The sequence below is a fragment of the Rhinolophus ferrumequinum genome, chromosome 3, assembly GCF_004115265.2.
Source record: "Rhinolophus ferrumequinum isolate MPI-CBG mRhiFer1 chromosome 3, mRhiFer1_v1.p, whole genome shotgun sequence".
NCBI lineage: Eukaryota > Metazoa > Chordata > Mammalia > Chiroptera > Rhinolophidae > Rhinolophus > Rhinolophus ferrumequinum.
In genome coordinates this window covers 55,327,566-55,346,624 of record NC_046286.1, presented here as the reverse complement: position 1 = coordinate 55,346,624, position 19,059 = coordinate 55,327,566, and the positions used below count along the sequence as shown (strand labels likewise).

At 38.1% G+C, this 19,059-nt stretch overlaps 1 protein-coding gene across 3 annotated transcripts in view; it reads left to right on the top strand.

Annotated features, from left to right (window-relative positions):
• The first annotated feature begins 4,921 nt into the window (after positions 1–4,921).
• ASCC3 (activating signal cointegrator 1 complex subunit 3) overlaps positions 4,922–19,059 on the top strand; it is a 288,105-nt gene continuing 273,967 nt past the window's right edge. For 2 of the 3 annotated variants that reach the window (XM_033099400.1, XM_033099394.1), the window contains exon 1: positions 4,927–5,247. The gene's annotated coding sequence lies outside the window, so the exon portion shown is untranslated. Of the gene's footprint in view, positions 5,248–19,059 lie in introns of all 3 variants that reach the window. The other variant, XM_033099410.1, reaches the window with a different exon arrangement.

The window sequence follows — 19,059 nt, the reverse complement described above, 5'->3', positions numbered from 1 at the left end:
TATTATTTAAGCATTAATGTCAATAACATTATTTATTTATATTTAATTATATGTTAATATTATTATTTTATAATTCAATACGTCCGTCATTTGTTGCAGTGGACATACTAAGTGCATCTGTCTGGCTGATGATCTTAACTGGGGCTTATTTTTGGGGTAGGGCTTATATTACAGGCATCCTGAAAAATCATGCTAGGGCTTATTTTCTGGTTGGGTCTTATTTTTGGGGAAATATGGTAGTTGAATGTTAGTCTGCTGCACTGGCTCTCCATGAATCATATCTTTTCTCATATTTTCTTTTATGTCTATATATGCTATGTTCTAGATTTCTTTGATTTAATCTCCAGTACTTCCACTAAAATTTTTATTTAAGTAATCATATTTTTAAGTGTCTCAGAACTCTACTTCATTGTATGGTTGCTCCTTTTTCAGAGTATCTTGTTTGTATATTATAGACAGAATGTATTCTGAATACTGGAGTATATAAATTGGGGTGCCTTTTTAAAAATGTTTAATTTTATGAATTACACTTGCTTTCTTTAGAGTTATTATAGTTTTTTCTGTTTTTCTTTGTCTTTTTCATAATTGTGATTTTCCTGATTTGCTTGTTGATTTTCATTGTATGTTCATAAATATATATAGAGAGAACTGGTCATTGATGTGGCTTTCCTTTGCTTTTAGTAGGTAAGATATCTTCCAGTTCTCTCTCCTATATGGGAATTGTGACTAAGTGGCTGGGTTGGGCCTGGCGGGACCGGAATGCCAAATATCAAGTTTTGTTGCCACACAGCAGCCGACCGTCTGTCTCCTCGTACCTGCCCCTAAAGAAAGGAGAGTCTGTGAGACGGATCCTTTCAGGGACTTTGCTTCACCTTTGTGCTCGCACCTTATGTCTCCCTGTTTGGCCCCAGAAAGATGGCTGGTCAGCCAATGATGAATAAGATTCCTCATGGTGGGGGGACGGACAACTCAAGCCAGGCTCAGTCGCGTGGGGACCAACAGGAGAATCCACGGGGTTCATAGAGGTGGGCACAGCTCCCCACCTTCCCCCAGCTAAGGAAAGCCTCTGCCTCGGTGGCTGCATTCCTTCCCACAACCTGCAAGGGAAGTGATTCAATGATGTGCTCTCCATCTATTCATATGCATAAAGTTTTGTCCCTTGGGGAAGTACACACATCCTGAGACTTATGGTTCAGCTGCCTGCAGCAAGGGTGATTGGCTTGAATCAGTTTCCTATTATGATGTATGGGATTCACAGATCTTAAGATTGACAAGCTTTATCTCCTTTACTTACCCACCTAACTAATAAAAGCTAATGCACAGGCCCAACTGGGCACCCAGTCCTTGAGGCTGCAGGTCCCTTGGCCTTGCTTGCACTCTATTCATGGCTACTGTCTTTTCTTAACCCTGCACCACCATCCTTGCTCCCCATAACCCTTCTCACGGGGGACGCGACAAAGTTTCACTTTAAGATGAGTAGAAAAGTTGCTGCCTCTCTAGATGTTGGCCCTGAATGCCAGAATAAGAATGGTTTTACTCTGTGTTCTCAACATAAAAGCTTTCACCTCCTCTCTACAATTGATGCAATTAATTTAGGTAAGACTTTGGTCTCACTTGGTTTCTGTCTTTGTCTGGTGGCCGATGTCTTTGCTTGCTCTCAGTGTTTATGAATGAAAGAAGTAAATGTCTATGGTGATTGATTCAATTGTACCATATTTAGAATACATCTCTATTTTCAGCCCTTATTTTCAATTCTGCCGTCTGACATACCTCCAAACAAATCTGTAGCTTCTTCATTTTATATATATATATATATACATATATATATATATACTATATAGTGAAATATATACATACACACACACACACACACACACACACACATATTAGGCAATGGTTTTGGGTGTTATTACTAGTCAAATACTAGCAATATTGTTTTCCAGAAAATTGTTGAAATTTCATTTACTTTACTTCTCTTCTCCACCTACTATCCTCCCCTCCACACAAGTGCATATATACAAACACATATCTTTACTCTTATTTATTCCTCCATTGTTCTACTACATTTTTATTTCAGTAGAGTCTAAGAAAGAATAGTAGGCAAAATATATGCCAATTCCACCATCAGGAACAGTAAGCTAAGAATAACGGTCTATATTTTACAAGCATATATTTGCCATTTGGGTGAAACATATGGCAGAATCCTGTCTAGATGACTTTCCATTGGTCACATGACCAACTCTACAACATTTTTATTGAAAGAGAAATAGAATCACTTCCAGAGTAAGGGGAGGAGCTCTCATTTCTTTAGTTGTTTGGTACCCTAACAAATTCATTGTATTAATTAAGGAAGAGGAGAAAAATAGTGGTTGGGTAGGCAACCAATAGTGTTTCCCAAGGTAGTGATCTAACTTTTTTCCTTTCCAACATCATTTATTAAAAACATTAGGAAAGCTAATTTTAGAATTGAGTCTTTTAGTAATCAGCATTGCAGAGAGGTTAAGTGTGCCTACAACTACAAAATTCCTTAAATTCAAAATTGAGTCCCCTTATAAATAGTTTCTATCTAATGATAATTGATATCATTAATTGCCTTCTAATAAGAACTTTCCATTATACACAAACAGGTTACTCACTATCATAGAATGCATCTGCAGTCTTGTTTCCTTGTCTTTGCTCATGCATACTTTCTGGATAGACTTCCTTTTGTTCATTAGGAATCTTGTCATCAGGCTGTCTTTCCATGAACATTTTTGGGAAAAATCCCAGGGACTACAGAGGACAAAGATAAAATTTTCTAGTAGCCACATTAAAAAAGGAAAAACAAACAGTTAAAATTAATTGTAATATATCGACCCAATATATCCCAAATAGAATTTCAACAGGTAGTTAATGTAAGAATTAAGATATTTTACCTTTTTTTTTTAAGATTTTATTGGGGAAGGGGAACAGGACTTTATTGGGGAACCAGTGTGTACCTTCCAGGACTTTTCTCAAGTCAGGTTGTTGTCCTTTCAGTCTTAGTTGTGGAGGGTGCAACTCAGCTCCAGGTGCAGTTGCCATTGCTAGTTTGCAGGGGGCGCAACCCATCATCCCTTGCGGGAGTGGAACTGGCAATCTTGTGGTTGAGAGGACACGCTCCAACCAACTGAGCATCTGGGAGCTCAGTGGCAGCTCAGCTCAAGGGGCCATGTTCAATCTTGGTTGCAGGGGCGCTGCCCACATCCCTTGCGGGACTCGAGGAGTTGAACCGGCAACCTTGTGGGAGAGCCCACTGGCCCATATGGGAATCGAACTGGCAGACTTCAGAGTTAGGAGCATGGAGTTCCAGCAGCCTGCGGCCACCGGACCGGCCCCCCCCCCACATTTTTTTTTTTTTTTTGATACTAAGTCTTCAAATCTGGTGTGTACTTTGTATTTATTGCATGTCTCAATTTAGATGAGCTACATTTCAAATGTAAATAGCCACATTTGGCTAGTGGCTACCCTTACTGGAAAGGGCAGTTTTAGACCACAGTCTATTTTCATTTCTTCTTCTCCCTTAGGCCTCTGGAACTGTACTGAGAACAATGTGTCATGTGAATTCCTTGCACGTATTGTTAGTACCTCTCATCACATGGCATCATCACATTTATTATTACCTTTGATGCATTTGTCTTGTCTCATAAACTAAACTGTAATTCTTTTAAGGCTGGGTCCATGGACAATCGAATTTTAGGATTGCAAGTAACTTCAACAAAACCATCAACCAATTCTTCTCTTGATGTATGGCTCCCCTGCACTAGTCCCTTTTGAATAAGCTTTAGAATCTACTTAAAGTTAAATCCAGCGGTCAAGACATCCATGCATCTTAAGGCAGACAACTCTAGCTAGTGCTACAAGCGGATCTCTTTGCAGGATCTGAAATCTGTTCTCTCAAGTTTGCATCTCTTGAGACCACATGAAACAAATCTACGTCAAATAATGAGTCTTTACCTATTGGAAATAGTCACAGTAGCTTTCTCTCTTCTATGAAAATCTTCCAAGTTCAATCACTGCTTTTTCATTTGTCATGTTTTTGAGTTCTCTTCACATTTTGCTCTTCTCTGAAATAATTCCAACTTCTTTGTGGTCTTCTTGAAGTCCTCAATCTAGAATTGAAAACATAACTCCAGATATGGTTTGGCTGGTGAAGAGTACAAACTGATCGCTATTGGCTGCCTTTAAAAAAACTCAGTTTTTCTAGGCCTTAAGATACTGTCATAATTGTCAAAGTTATGAGAAGGGAGGATGGAGAGAGAAAACGGGAGATACAAACACATTATTAACTCATGCCATCTTGCATGCCTGGTTTTTAGTCTAGAACTGTACACACATACACCACACAGGTCTTGAAGTTAGTTAATTTTCTTAATGTTGTCTTCCTGTCTTTCAATTGAGCCAGGGAATACATCTGGCATTCTGTTTTTGGAGGCCGGTAGACTCGACCAAGGACCGACAAGCAGAGGTACTTAAAGAGAACTAAACTGAGACTCTAAAAAGCTTAAGGAAAGAGGGACTTGAGACCAGGGAACCCTGTATAAACTGTTCAGCAAGCAAGGAACTCTGGCTGGTGAGGACGATGGCTGGCAATTATCAGTTCTTCAATTCATACTCACTGCTCTCTTCTCCTTACCTTTTGAGAGGAATTATTTCCCCCCAAGTCTTCACCTGGCAGAGAAGAACGGGGAGAAGGAATTGCCAGTGAAAACGCTCAGGTAGTAAGCTGGAAGAGGCAGGCGTGGCGGGATGGGGCACACACCAGACTACAGCGTCCCGGGAACGCGCGCGCCACGCGCCCTTGCCCGTCCGGGAACGCGCCCTCGCCTCAGGCCGGGTCCCACCCGGAGTACTGTGGGCGGGAGGCGGGCGTCGGCGCGCGCACGCGGGCGGGCTGGGACGGGAGGGAGCCGACGTGCCGACGTTTGCGCCGCTGCGGGCGGGTGACGTGTAGGCCCCGCGCCCGCTCCTCCTGGTCCCTTCTGGCCGGGTCTGTGGGTCTGTCCGAAGGTCAGGTGGTGGTCGTGCTCGGTGTCCTGTGACTCGGAGAGATCCGAGCAGCCCGGGGTAGGGTGCGGACGAGGGCGTAGTGGTGTGGTGCCGGCCGGCATCTTCAGCCTTGCCCTCCCACTCCACACCTGGCGTGGAAGTAAAAATAAAACCGAAAGGGAGGGAGGAGCGGAGGAGGAGTTGACGGACTGATGGGAAGAGCGAGATCGGGGCGTAGAGGTGAGGAGGTGGAGGTGGGAGGCAGGGCGCCTAGGCCCGGGAGCTGGGGATTGCGGGGGGTGGGCAACGAGACCGGTGTAGCCCCTCGAATGAATTCTCAGTCGATCGGCTCGGAGGGCGAGCTCCGAGCTGTCATCCCTCTCCGGGCCTGAAGGCGTGTCCCGGGTCTCCGACAGGATCGTCCCATTCGGGGAATTTGTGGGTGGGGTGGGGATCGAAAAAATGAACCCGAGCTACATATTGCCCAGGTGTTAGGCCAGAACGTGATGACACATGGGGTGATTTTCTTGTCTGTGCGTGGGTTAATAAGTTGTTTTTTTAATTAAAAAATTAAAAATTAAAAATAAAAAAAAAAAAATTTCCGTAGGTTTTTTTTTGTTTTTGTTTTGTTTTTTCCTGTTCAAAGCCGTGGTAACTTTTTTTTCGTTTCCTTCTTCATGTGAGAACTTTGGGGAGAGAAATCTACTTCTATGTTTTTTTAAATATATTTTTACCCCTACACTGGAAAGTGAATAGACTGGGTAGGAGTTGACCATGGTGAAGTGTGAGTGAATTTAGCAATCGATGAATCCAGAATGTCCATTTTTGAAATTCTGTTGGTGTGTGTGTATGTGTGTTCACGCTCACTGCTGGGAGTTGTGGGTACGTGGGCAGTTTGTTGTTAAAAGGCTTTCTTATCAGAAATTAACTTACTCATTGAATGCAGTGTGTTTCGTGTATTTTTGCTATTCTTTGGTTTAAAAGACGCATAATTTTTAATCGGTAGCCAAAAGTTTTGATGTGAATGGATCATAGATGCAGTTCAAACTAGTAGTCATTTCTTTCCATAAGTTAGATTGAATAGCCGGCCGGTATTTCTATCACCAGACTTCATTTTTCATAGAATTGAAATCATCTTTCTGATTTTTCCAAAGTGTTGTCAAAAGTTGAGAATTCAGCTTTTGATTCTACTCTGGATTGTGTTCCTGTTCATGTATCTTTATTTTAAATGATGGTTATAATAGTAGTGTTGCATTAGAAAAAGTCTCCATAGAGATGCCAGTTAAGTGTGGGCTGAATAATCTTATACTGGAATGAATTTATTTTTTTTATGGTTTAAGCCTTCTTCATCCTGTGCACAAACCAAACCATTTTCTTTTTAATCATTCTGTCATTCATGTCTAGTAACTCAAGATATTGTTTGTGCTTATGGAACTTTCTATAGCCCAGCACTTTTTTTTGTAATAGAGAATCTTGACTAGGGGTTTGTCTTCATACCATGGCTCCAGTTGACCAAAACAAAGCTTTTTGCAAGAATAAGTTTACTGTCCGTGTGTTCATACGTAACTGACATTGAAAGAGGAGCAGATCATTTTACTTGATGGATGACTTGATTTTTTGTTGCCTTTGGTCAAACATGTCAGTGTTTTTGACAGTTAAGAAGAGTAAGTTTTTTTTTAGTTTCGTTTTTCACAATTGGCTTAATTATAAAGTTCATCCATCTTTTCTCTAAATCACTACCATCCACTTCAGTTTTCGGAACCTATCATCTTTCTCTATGATCTGGATTGCTGCAACAGCCTTCTGGTCTTTTCTTTCCCGGGTCTTGTCTTCCTGTGGCCATTACCTTCACTGCACTCATAGAAATCTTTATTAAACACAGCTTAATTCAAAAACCTCTATTGGAAATTTCTCTTACTATTAGAATAATTTCTAAACAATGTGACTTAGAAGGCCCTTCATGAACCTTTTCTTACTTATCATCTCTCAGTTCCATCTTTTGTCACATTATTCATTGACCACTACACTCCACTATCCGACAGTCATGTTTTCAGTTCCTTGAATGTGAAATATTCTCGTGCCTTAGCTGGATATGTTGCCCCCTTTACCTGACCCGCTCTTCATCCTTGAAATCCTCAAATTTAAGAAAGCTGTTTTCCCCTTCCAAACCTCCTTTCTGTGTTCTGAGCACCCCTAACTTTACTGCCCTCTTTTATAAAAGTTTATTTTGTATTGACATCCTTGTTCATTGACTTGTCTTAACCCACCAGACTGAACTTCAACAAGGGCAGGTACCATATAATTTTTGCTCACCAGGCCACCCACCTGCTATCTAGCGTTGTAGTAAGAATACTAGTAAAGAAATGTCAGTTAAATGAGTGAAGCTGTTCCTACACTCTTCTATTATGATTTTCCCTTATGTGCCAACTCCTACCAAGTTTTTTTTTTTTTTAGCAACTATTGACTTTTATTTGTTTTGCTTTCTCCTTTGCTTTATTAAACTTGAGATTTTGAACATGCTTACTCAGATAACTACTTTTGCAATTACATTTCTGCATGTGTAAGTTCTTGAGTTCTTTGAGAAGAATGGTATATGAATTGAATAAATCACATTAATATTTAATTTCTTTTGTATTTGAATAAACTTCCTAGTTTGTTAAAAAATGTGTTATCTCTATTTTTTAAATTAAGTTTTATGGCTGACAATTTTAGTAAAGTTACATAGATTTCAAGTGTACATTTCGTAATACATCATCTATATATCACATTGTGTGTTCACCAACCAGAGTTAGTTTTCTTTCTAGCACCATATATTGCATCCCCTTTTACCCTCATGTACCACCCTCCTCCCCTCTTATCCTCTGGTAATTAACCACTAAACTATTGTCTGTGGTCTAGGAGTTTTTGTTTCTTCTCATTTGTTTGTCTTGTTTTCTTTTGTTGTTTTCCGTTTATATACCACATATCAGTGAAATCATATGGTCTCAACTTTTCTGTCTGACTTACTTTGCTTAGTAATCTCAAGATTCATCCATGTTGTTGCAAATGATACTTATTTCACCTTTTCTGTACGGCGGAGTAGTATTCCATTGTGTATATATACCAGCTTCTCTATCCAGTCATCTATTGAAGGACATTTTGGTTGTTTCCATGTCTTGGCCACCGTAAATAAAGCTGCAATGAACATTGGAGCACATACATCTTAACGGATAAAAGTTTTCAGATTTTTTGGGTAGATACCCAGGAGAAGGATTGCTGGGTCATATGGTAATTCTATTCTTAATTTTTTGAGGAACCTCCACACTGCCTTCCATAGCGGCTGCGCCAGTCTGCATTGCCACCAACAGTGTACGAGGGTTCCTTTTTCTCCACAGCCTCTCCATGGTTGATGTAGAATGGTTGATGATAACCATTCTAACTGGTGTGAGGTGATATCTCATTGTGGTTTTTATTTGCATTTCTCTGATGATTAGTGATGTTGAACATTTTCTCGTATTTCTATTGGCCATTTGTATGTCTTCTTTGGAGAAATGTCTCTTCAGGTCCTCTGCCCATTTTTTATTTGGATTTTTTTTTGTTGTTGTTGAGTTGTATGAGTTCCTTATATATTTTGGATATTAACCCCTTATCGGAGGCGTTGTTTGCAAAAATCTTTTCCCACTCGGTTGCTTCTTTGTTTTGTCGATGGTTTCTTTTGCTGTGTAGAAGCTTTTCAGTTTGATATAGCCCTATTCATTTATTTTAGCCTTTACTTCCCTTGCCTTTGTGATCAAATTCATAAAATACTCTTTGAACCATACGTCCATAAGTTTAGTACCTATGTTTTCTTTTATGCATTTTATTGTTTCAGATCTTATGTTTAGGTCTTTGATCCATTTTCAGTTAATTTTGGTACATGGTGACAGATAGCAGTCTAGTTTCATTCTTTTGCACGTGGCTTTCCAATTCTGCCAGCACCATTTATTGAATAGGCTGTCTTTTCTCCATTGTATGTTTTTGGCTTCTTTGTGGAAAATTATTTGTCCATATTTATGTGGGTTTATTTCTGGGTTCTTAGTTCTATTCCATTGACCTGTGTGTCTTTTTTTCTGCCAGTACCATACTGTTTTAATTATTGTTGCTCTGTAGTACAAGCTGAAGTAAGGGAGTGCGATACCTCCAGCATTGTTCTTTTTTCTTTGGATTGCTTTGGCTTTTTGGGGTGTTTTGTGGTTCCATACAAATCTGATGATTTTTTGTTCTATTTCTTTAAAAAATGCCATTGGGATTTTGATGGGAGTGCATGAAATATGTGTATTGCTTTGAGTAAAATGGCCATTTTAACTGTGTTGATTCTTCCAATCCATGACATGGAATGTCTTTCCATTTGTTTGTATCTTCACTTTCTTTTAAAAGTGTTATAGTTTTCAGTATATAAATCTTTAACATCTTTGATTAAGTTTATTCCTAGGTATTTTATTCTTTTTGTTGCAATTGCAAAGGAATTGTGTTTTGTTTTTTCTTTTTCTGAGATTTCATTGTAAATATATAGGAATGCAATGGACTTTTGTACATTGATTTTGTAGCCAGCAACTTGACTGTATTCATTGATTGTTTCTAATAGCTTTTTGGTGGAGTCTTTAGGGTTTCTATATATAGCATCATGCCATCTGCAAAGAGTGACAATTTAACTTCTTCATTCCCAATTCGGATGCCTTTTCTTTCTTTCTCTTGCCTGATGCTCTGGCTAGGACTTCCAATGCTATGTAGAAAAGCAGAGGTGATAGGGGACAGCCTGTCGTGTTCCTGAACATAGAGCAAAGGGCTTCAGTTTTTTCACTGTTAATTATGATATTAACCGAGGGTTTGTCATATATGGCCTTTATCATGTTGAGGTATTTTCCTTCTATACCCATTTTATTAAGTGTTTTAATTACAGATGGGTGTTGTATCTTGTCAAATGCTTTTTCTGCATCTATTGATATAATTATCTGATTTTTGTCTTTATTTTGTTTATCTGGTGTATCACATTGATCGATTTGCGTATGTTGAACCATTCTTGTGCTTCTGGGATGAACCCCACTTGGTGGTGATGTATAATCTGTTTAATTGCATTGTTGCATTTGATTTGCTAGAATTTTGTTAGGATGTTTGCATCTGTGTTCCTCAGAGATATTGGTCTATAATTTTCTTAGTTTTGTGTTACCCTTACCAGGGTTTGGTATCAGCGTAATGTTGGCCTCATAAAATGAGTTAGGTAGGTATTGTATCTTCTTAAGATTTTGGAAGAGTTTGAGTAGGACAGGTATTAGATCCTCTTTGAATGTTTGGTAGAATTCACTAGTGAAGCCATTCGGTCCGGACTTTTGCTTTTGGGAGGTTTTGAATGACTGATTCAATTTCCTTACTGGTGATCGTCTGTTTAGATTTTCCAATTCTTCATGATTCAGCCTAGGAAGGCTATATGTTTCTAAGAATGTGTCTTTTTTTCTAGGTTATTGAATTTGGTGGCATATAGTCCTTCATAGTTTCTTGGATGATCCTTTGTATTTCTGTGGGCATCCACAGTAACTTCCCATCTTTCATTTCTAATTTTATTTGGTTATTTTTATCTAATTTTGTTTATTCTAATTATTTGTGTCTTTTCTCTTTTTATCTTAGTGAGTCTAGCCCAGGAATTGCCAATTTTATTAACCTTTCAAAGAATCAGTTCTTGTCACGTTAATTTTTTGTGTTGTCTTTTTTGTCTCTATTTCATTTAGTTCTGCTCTGATTTTTATTATTCCTTCCTTCTGCTGACTTTGGGTTTCATTTGTTCTTCTATTCTAGTTCCTTAAGGTGTAACTTGAGGTTATTGATCTGGGATTTATCTTCTTTCTTGAGATAGGGCCGGGGCTGGCCCGGTGGGCTCAGGCAGTTAGAGCTCCATGCTCCTAACTCCGAAGGCTGCCGGTTCGATTCCCACATGGGCCAATGGGCTCTCAACCACAAGGTTGCCAGTTCAATTCCTCGAGTCCCGCAAGGGATGGTGGGCAGTGCCCCCTGCAACTAAGATTGAACACGGCACCTTGAGCTGAGCTGCCTCCGGATGGCTCAGTTGGTTGGAGTGCATCCTCTCAACCACAAGGTTGCCGGTTCAACTCCCGCAAGGGATGGTGGGCTGCGCCACCTGCAACTAGAAACGGCAACTGGACCTGGAGCTGAGATGCACCCTCCACAACTGAGACTGAAAGGACAACAACTTGAAGCTGGACCGCACCCTCCACAACTAAGATTGAAAGGACAACAACTTGACTTGGAAAAAAGGCCTGGAAGTACACACTATTCCGCAATAAAGTCCTGTTCCCCTTCCCCAATAAAATCTTTAAAAAAAAAAAAAAAAAAGAGATAGGCCAGTAATGATATAAATTTCCCTTTTAAACTGCTTGCGCTCCATCCCAAAAATTTTGGTGTCTTTTCATCATCATTTGTTTCTATGTATTTTTTTATCTCTCCTCTTATTTTTTCTTTGACCCATTGTTCTTTAAAAGTATGTTGTTTAATCTCTACGTATTTGTGGTTTTTCCTGCTTTCTTTTTGCAATTGATACCCAATTTCAAAGCCTTGTGATCAGAGAATATGCTTGAGATGATTTTGATCTTCTTAAATTTGCTGAGGCTAGTATTATGTCCCAATATATGGGACTATTCTTGAGTATGTTCCATGTACGCTAGAAAAGAATGTATAATCTGGTGTTGTAGGATGAAGTGCTCTATAAATATCAGTTATGTCCATTTCATACAATGTGTTATTTAGGGCTGCTATTTCATATTTGCTGTTTCAATGATATCTATTCATAGCTGTCAATGATGTATTTAGGTTTCCTACTATAATTGTGTTTGGTCGATTTCTCCCTTTAGTTCTGTTAGTAGTTGCTTAGTATATTTCGGTGCTCCCTGATTGAGAGCATAAGTGTTGATGATTATTACGTCGTCTTGTTGTGTAGTCCCCATTATTATTATGAAATGTGTATCTTTGTCTCTTGTTACCTTTTTTATCCTGAAGTCTGTTTCATCTGATATCAGTACGGATAAACCTACTTTTCTCTGAATACCATTTGCTTGGGGTGTCAGTTTCCACTCTTTCACTTTGAGTCTGTATTTATCCTTGTAGCTGAGATGTATCTCTTGGAGGCAGCGTATGGTTGGGTTTAGTTTTTTTAATTCAGTCTTCTACTCTGTGCCTTTTTATTGGTGAGTTCAGTCCATTTACATTTAGGGTGATTATTGATATATGAGAATTTCTTATCATTGTATCTCTAGCTTTCTGGTAGCATGGTGTCTCCATTGTTTTCTTTGTCTTTTTGTTGCTGTCTGTTATTCCAGTGCAGTGATATTCTATGATTTTTTTCCTCCATTTTTCTTTTTTTATGTTACATATTTCAGTTCAGGTTTTTTTTTTTTTTTTTTAGTGTTTACCATTAAGTTTATGTAAAAGAAGTTTCATATTTAGAGTATTCCATTTTCTTCAGTATGCTTACTTTATCCATTCCCTTGTGCCAGTTCAGGCCTTTACCCTCTTCCATTTTATGTTTTCATTGTCACAAATTATCCCTATTTATGCTGTGAGTTGATTCTGCACTGCAATAGCAAGTTGTCTTTTTTCTCTTTTTTATTTATTTATTTTTTCCTTGTTTACCCTGTATGTTATGTTTAAATGTATAATGTCCTGTTTGGTGTAGGGGTTGCCATTTCCTGCTTCTGACTGTTCATAATACTACTCGTGATATTGTATTCTTTTGCTTTTTTGTTTCAGTCGAATTAGCCTCCTTGAGTATTTCTTGTAGTGCAGGCCGTGTGTTAGAAAAAATTCCCTCAACTTCTGTATGTCTGAAAAGTTCTTTATTCCTCCTTCATATCTAAAGGATATCTTTGCTGGATGTATCATTCTTGGCTCATAATTTCTCTCCTCATTAGTTTGAATATTTGATTCCACTCCCTACTTGTTTGTAGAGTTTCTGCTGAAAAATCTGATGATAATTTAATGGCTTTCCTTTGTAGGTTACTGTCTTCTTTTCCCTGGCTGCCTTGAGGATTCTTTCTTTGTCATTAATTTTCACAGCTTCACTACAATGTGTCTTGGAGAAGTCCTGTTGGGATGGAGGTAATTTGTTTCTTGGATTTGAGGATCCATTTCTTTCCACAAGTTTGGGAAGTTCTCGTTGACTACTTGTTTGAATATCCTCTGTGTTCCCTTCTCCCTTCTCCTTCTGGTATGCCCCTGATGGAGGTCAGAAAGTTCTTACAGAGTCCTTCATTCTTCTACCTCTCAGGTCTCTCTCTTCTTTGATCTATGTCATTCCAGATTTCTATCTTCGATGTCACTGATTCTTTCCTCCATCTGGTGAACTCTATCTATTACTAAGCTGGCTATTATTCATCTTTTTTTTAAGGACTGAAATAAATACATAAATAAATAAATAGACTAATTCTGTGAAAATATATTTTTGAAGTCTTGAAATAAAGGTGATACAAACTTTAAAAAAGTAAATATCTGGGAATCCAGGCACTGAAATACTGCTGTGTGTGTGGTGTGTGTGTGTGTGGCGGGGGGGGGGGGGGCCGGGGGGGGGGGGGAGGTAGCTTTGGCCTCCCTTTTTCTTTCCTTTCAACACAATCTATCCAGCCATTATACAAATATTCATTGAGAAAGGGATCACCTGAGGTTAGCTAGAGAAAAGGTTTGAGCACTGAGTTTAGGGGCACAGCAGTGTTTAAAGGCTAGGAGGATGAGGAGGAATCCACTGGAGAGGAAAGTGCTAGTTATGTAGGAGGAAAACTAAGACATTGGTGTCTTAGATGCCAAGTGAAGCAGCTGTATCTAGAAAGGCTGGGTGGAAAACTCCTGACATGGATGGAACAAGTTCTGAAAAGTAACATTGCATTTGGCTACGTTGAGGTTGTTTGTGATCTTAATAGCTCTTTTGGTGGAACAGTGGAGAGAAAAGACTGATGGGATTGGCATTTTTCCCCTAGATAGGGAGCCCAGAGGTGGGGTGTTACTTGAAGAGGGCTGTGGATTCAGCAGACATTTTTCAATATGGGAGCTGCTACAGCATATTTTTAGGCTTAGGAAATGATCCAGTAGAGAAGAAAATGTTACTGATAAGGAGAGAGGGTGCAGTTTTACTCCAGCAACATTATCACTGTATCCCCACTGAATAAATTTTTCTTGAATGAATTAACTAATGAATGGATAAAAGGCATTTTACCACCTGCATATACATTTTTAACAGAGCTGAATTAAAAGGGGATGAAGAACACTTCAGTTAATACCTCCTTTTCCGATGGTTATGAGAATTAATTTGGTTTCAGCATTCCTTGGTTAAATTACCATCTTGAAATTGCCTTTTTTTCATGCTGATCAACCTGCTGTTTCTCAATTCTTTGACGCTGCCCTTACAAATGGTCTATTAAGGTGTATTACCACTCCGGACTTGTCTAATCTTACTTTGTGTTCATTTTTCCCATTTAAACTTTTAAAAAGTTGGTACCTATTTCAAAATTGAAGACCTCTTACATACTATTATCCCTCATTTAAGAAGATACAATATTTGCCAGAGAGTGAAGGAAAACAGATTTTTAAATGTCAGAGTAGGGTTACCAAATAAAGTACAGGATGCAGAATTAAATTTGAATTTTAGGTAAACACAAATAATTTTTTAGTGTAAGTATGTCCTATGCAAGTATGTCCCAAATACTAAATGGGACATATTATACTATGTTATTTGTTGTTTACCTGAGATTCAAATTTAACTTGGTATCCTATATTTTTATCTGTTAAATCTGGCAACTGTAATTTGGAGGAAAGGTTTGTATGAGTCTTAATCTGAAAGTATAAACACAAAGTAAATTATCAGAGTTTAGGTCTCTTGAAAACGTAGTCCTGACAGTATAGTCAGTCGCGCACAACTCTGATGATCAAGAAGGAGGAGGTATCCTAAGAAACTGATATGGTATGCCTGGATATTTTTAAAGAATATGAATTGCACCAGAGAGAGTACACAAACCAAGGACAAATGAAAGAAAATTAGTAAGAACAGGGATGCATATTCTTGAGAAACATTAAGTTTAGCAGAAACAATTTTTAAGCTATATTCAGTCTGTTTCCTGGGGCAATTGCTAGGACGTTAAAAAAGAGAAAATCGGTTTTATTTAACTAATTTGCTTCCATCTTTTATGCTAAGGAGGATGGAGGATAGACTGGATTGGAATGGCAGAACTGATTTGGGTTAAATGGACTAGATGCTCACTGTGGATGGCAATATTAAAAAGCACCCACATATTCACTGTTCAGATGTTCAGTCTCTTATAAGCCTCAGAATTTTCAGGTAGTGTTTAAAGCGTAATTAAAACTTTTAATTATAGAATATTTCAAGAATGTGGAAAATTTCAGAAAATAATGGAATGAACATTGTTGTGCAGATTTAACAAATACTAATTTTTTGCCTACTTGCTTTAGATCTTTCTCTTTTGAAAACTATTGCTAATTTTTTTTCTTTTGTACTTCTATCTTCTCTCCCTCAATTTACTATTTGAAGCTTGTGTATATAGTTCTCATGCATGTTTCTCTATATGTATTTCTGTGGGACAGGATATAAACCAAGGCATAAGGAGGGGTGATGGAAAGAAATGGGACTGATTAACTTGGTGAAGAAAAGACTTACAATAGGATGACAGATATCTTCAACTATTTGGAAATCACTTAACGTCAAAAAAAGTGCTTAAATTGGTTAACGTTACTGACATTAGGCAGTACAGATAATTTTTAAAAAGTACTTTTTAAGATCAGAAAGCAACATCCAGAGTTAGTGACAGTTATTTTATGGAAAAGTTTATAAACATTGAAAAACATCATTGTTCAGACTATACAGATTCATTTTTACTAAAAAGTCAACGTGATTTTCTAATATCTTCACTGTAAAAATTAACTAGCAATCCTTAGAGATACGATTACATTACAATTTGAAAATTTAAGAACATGTGCTGTAATTTTAAAAACATCAGAGAAAGTGAATTTCAAAAATACGTTCCTAATTTTTGATGCATTTTGAAGTATGGTGTTTCAGTAATTCAATTTTAAAAGTTGGAGGTGTCGTTGACAACACCTGTTTTTCTTCTGAGTTGTAGCATCTATAATTTATTGCTGAGAAAAAATCGCTTAAAAGTTCGAATAGAAGAAAGAATGATCAGTATGGGCCTAATCCTTTCAAACATCTTTCAGTTTAGGAAGCTGTAATAGAGTATGGAGTCTGATATGGAAGTGACAGTTCCTAGCTTAGAGCAAAGCATAGAAAAAACATTCTTGTAGACTATATTTGTCAGGTACACTTCTGAGTGATATAACTTACATAAAGGAAAGAGTACCCTGCTTTTATAAGTTGTTAAGTTTTTATTCATAAATATTGAAACAAGCATTTCACATGAGAATGTTAAATAATGGTCACAGCAGTACATGCTTTCAGAAAGATCAAGTAAAGCATGATGTGGGGCCTTGTAGCACAAGAGAATTCTTGCTATTTATGTGTTTGTCCTAATTCATGATGCCCAATGAATTATCTGTTTTTATATTTCTTACTCAGCACATAAATTCACTTGAGTCCTGATTGTAGTGTTTAGTTTTTCTCTACTTGGGAGAGCAAAGTAGAGAGATGTCATCTGCTATTACCTACGTGTGCCAACTAACTTCTTTTACATAGTGGCAATGGTAGGACTTTTGAAGAATTTCTCCTATTATGCACAAACCAATAATAAGTGAAGATTAAGGCCGTCATACCCTTTGATAAATATGTTTTTGGGACTTGGAGTATATAATTCTAATTGTTTGGGTGTAAACCCTTGATTTAGATTTTACAGGGTCACCAGTTGCAGAGCTCATATTCAGGAATGTAATGGTGCTCCATGTAATTGTGGTGCAGAGAAATCAGTGTACAAGGTCAGGAAAACCCTTTCTCTAAACAGCTAAGGCTGGTTCCAGAGCGTCGCTAGAGTTTTGGTTTGGTGTATGGGGCACCTCTTGAAGGGAGTTATTCACGGTTTCAATTCAGATGAATCTTTTCAAGGCTTATTAAGGGACAGGCATAAATTTCTTGGGTCTGTTTTTCAGAGGCCCATAAACTGGGGTGGAATGAGAGTTTTTCCTTGCTCAGATAATCTGGGCCAGGACCTGTTCCACTGGATCAGTGTGGGGAGAAAGAAAATACGCACTGCCCAGCATGTAGGGGTCTGCTCCATGTGTTCTCTAGAGTAATGTATGATCCTTGTAGGATGTTCTTTCTGTCTATTCTTATTCTCATCTGGTGCTGATATGTTTTTTAGCTACTTGTTTTCCAAGGGCATTTAAAGGACAAGCTTTGCTTAACTTACCGTTTGTAAAAGTAAAACTAATATAACTGCGGGGCTCTTCTGTAATACAAAGACATTTTGGTTTATGATTATGAGCCTGTCTAGGTTTATTCCCCTCATTTGAGTGGGAAATGTTGAGTTTATAGTTGCTAGTAGTTGGGGGGCTAAATTAGAGAATAAGAACCTCATGTAAATTTTATTTTTAATAAACCATTATATATTTTGATTTATATAAAAAGTATATATGTGTGTATTTATCTTTGCCTTGCTTTCCCTGTTCTCCATGCTCCAAGTGTGTTTCCTAATTTGATTGGAAACTGTTCAAGAGCAGTTGCTTTTTGCTTAAGAATGAGTTAGGATCTAAAGTGAACTTGTTGGGTGGAAAAAATGAATAATTAAAATTTCCCTTGAACATCCCTCAGGAGGACACCAGGTTGCCACACCATGGTGTCTCTCTCATTATGTCCTACGCAGCCATGTTTTTCCTCCAGACTTGGATTGTATCACAGTTTCTTCAGATGAACCAGGTGAAAAAGTTGGCTTGTGTTTGATTGCCATGTTGTATGTTTTTTTAAGAAAGAACATAGTTCTTTCCAAAACATAGTTTTAGAACATAGTTTTAAACATTGGAGTCATGCAATGTAGCAATATGTTCACAGTTTGAGATGCATGTGATGATTGAAACAGATTAAGGGAGCACCATATTCTTGTTTCTTATCCCCCATTTACTCCAGAAAATGTATTCACTGTGCGAAATAGGGGGCAGAATCACCCGTATTGTTTTTGTCTGTCTATACCTTTTATTTGGCCTATTGTATTTGATTCAGTAACTAAATGTGCCTGTGATGTGACTCCACAGCATTAACCAATTGGTAGCAATAAGGTACAATATAAGTAAGGAAAAAAAGGTAAAATTTCTCTAGGATTTACCATGGAATGTCACCCCCTTTTAAAGTGGTAAAATGGTGAATTATATGTACAATGCTGATGTTTTCTGAATTCTGATCTTGACAGGGCCCCATCTCAGTGCCTGCCATCTGATCTACTGAATCAGAAAGTTGGGGATGAATCAGAAAATGGGGTGGTGGTGCTCAGCAACTTGAGAAGCTCTCCAGCTGACTTTGATGCGTACTAAAACTTGAGAATCTCTTCTCTGTGCTCTCCACTGACTCCTGCTTTGATTTCTTCTTGCAAATGTTCCAGAAAGTATGTTATCTAGGAAAGTCCAGACATTATTCTCTGAATCATCTCATTTCCAGAAATGCTCTTCAAGATTCAACCCCAATAGGTAGTTGAAATTTAAACTGGATCATTCTACTTTCCTGATTGAAATTCTTTAGTGTGACACAGAGAATTCAACTGTTTTTTTTTTCCTCCGCAGCCATTCTGATATCATTTCCTTACTGAATTGCAAGGCAGTCATGTATGTTTTTTGCTTTATCTTTCTTGTTTCTGATTTCTAATCTAATTTGATTTTGCTCAGAAAATATGACCTCCTTGGGGGTCAGCAAACTAATGTGGTCACCCTGAGCCCTGGAATGATTTTTGAACTTTAAAAGTATTGTTAAAAAAAGAATAGTAAAGCAAAGAATATGTGGCGGAGACTGCGTGGTGGGCTGTCAAACCTAAAATTCCTCTTGCGCTTTCTCTTTCTCTCTCTCTCTCTCTCTCTCTCTCTCTCTCTCTCTCT